This window comes from Aplysia californica, unplaced genomic scaffold (genome assembly GCF_000002075.1).
Source record: "Aplysia californica isolate F4 #8 unplaced genomic scaffold, AplCal3.0 scaffold00444, whole genome shotgun sequence".
In the NCBI taxonomy this organism is placed as follows: domain Eukaryota; kingdom Metazoa; phylum Mollusca; class Gastropoda; order Aplysiida; family Aplysiidae; genus Aplysia; species Aplysia californica.
The window spans coordinates 399807-400778 of record NW_004797714.1 but is presented as its reverse complement, the minus strand read 5'-3'; the positions used below and the strand labels follow the sequence as shown (position 1 = coordinate 400778).

The 972-nt window shown below is 43.4% G+C and overlaps 1 protein-coding gene across 5 annotated transcripts in view; it reads left to right on the top strand.

Moving 5' to 3' along the window:
• Positions 1-972, top strand: part of LOC101849484 — a 137798-nt gene that overhangs the window by 105507 nt on the left and 31319 nt on the right. The window contains exon 1 of one of the 5 annotated variants that reach the window (XM_013086220.2): positions 345-421. The exons of the other annotated variants lie outside the window; for them this stretch is intronic. The gene's annotated coding sequence lies outside the window, so the exon portion shown is untranslated. Of the gene's footprint in view, positions 1-344; positions 422-972 lie in introns of those variants that run through there. 5 annotated transcript variants of the gene reach the window in all.

Below are 972 nucleotides of genomic sequence, written 5' to 3'. Positions count from 1 at the left end.
CACACACACACACACACACACACAAACACAAACACCTACGTCCACGCCACACGCAACTCCCCGGGGATCGTCCCTGTTGTCAATATAGAGGCGAAAATTGGCGTACCTTGTCGCGCCACGTGAAGTGAGGGACGCCAATTGAGCGTTGCCATGGTCACTGCATATTAAGAACGCGTCACGAAGGAGCAGACAATTGGCGCGGCGGATGTGACACAGACAGGTGTGAGGGATGGATTAGCTCCCCTTCTTTGACGCGGGTATGGTCGATGGTGTTCGGGATCCGGGCACCGCTGAGATTCATAGGCTTCCTGCTTGTAGTTCTGTTACGCTTGACTTCGCGTCATGTTTTATCCGATGGTGGTTTTTATATAACATTAATTTTTTTTCCCCGATTTTATCATGTGATGACTGTCCCTTGGCGGTAAGATATCCGAATGTGATCTCATTGTTGTAGGAAATGGTGTTTGGATTTATTACAACAATTTGTTTTTATGTTATTTGTTTTTCCTTGGTCTGATTCCGTTGGGTACAAAGCCGTTGCTGCTATTCTTTATAATGCTGCTATTGTTGCTGTTCCTTTTCTTGTTGTTGTTGCTTTTGTTTGTTTTTTTATGTTGTTGTTGCTGTCGTCGTCCTTGTTGTTGCTGTTGCTATAGCAACTATATGTATTGCTCTAAGATTTTTATTTACCTTTGTTTTTCTGATTTTTAAAAATACAATTTTCTTAATTTCGACACTGCATAACTTTATCTTTACTGTTATCATTCAGCCAAGTGTTCTGTCTTTGAAATGTCCTTTATGAATAGGGGTAGTTGAATCCCAATCACCCTTCCACACCCCCTACCCCGATCCCAACCATACAGAGAGAGAGAAGGAGGGAGGGGTTGGGACAGATAGATAGATAAGCAGACAGACAAACAGACAGACAGACAGACAGACAGACAGACAGACAGACAGACAGACAGACAGACA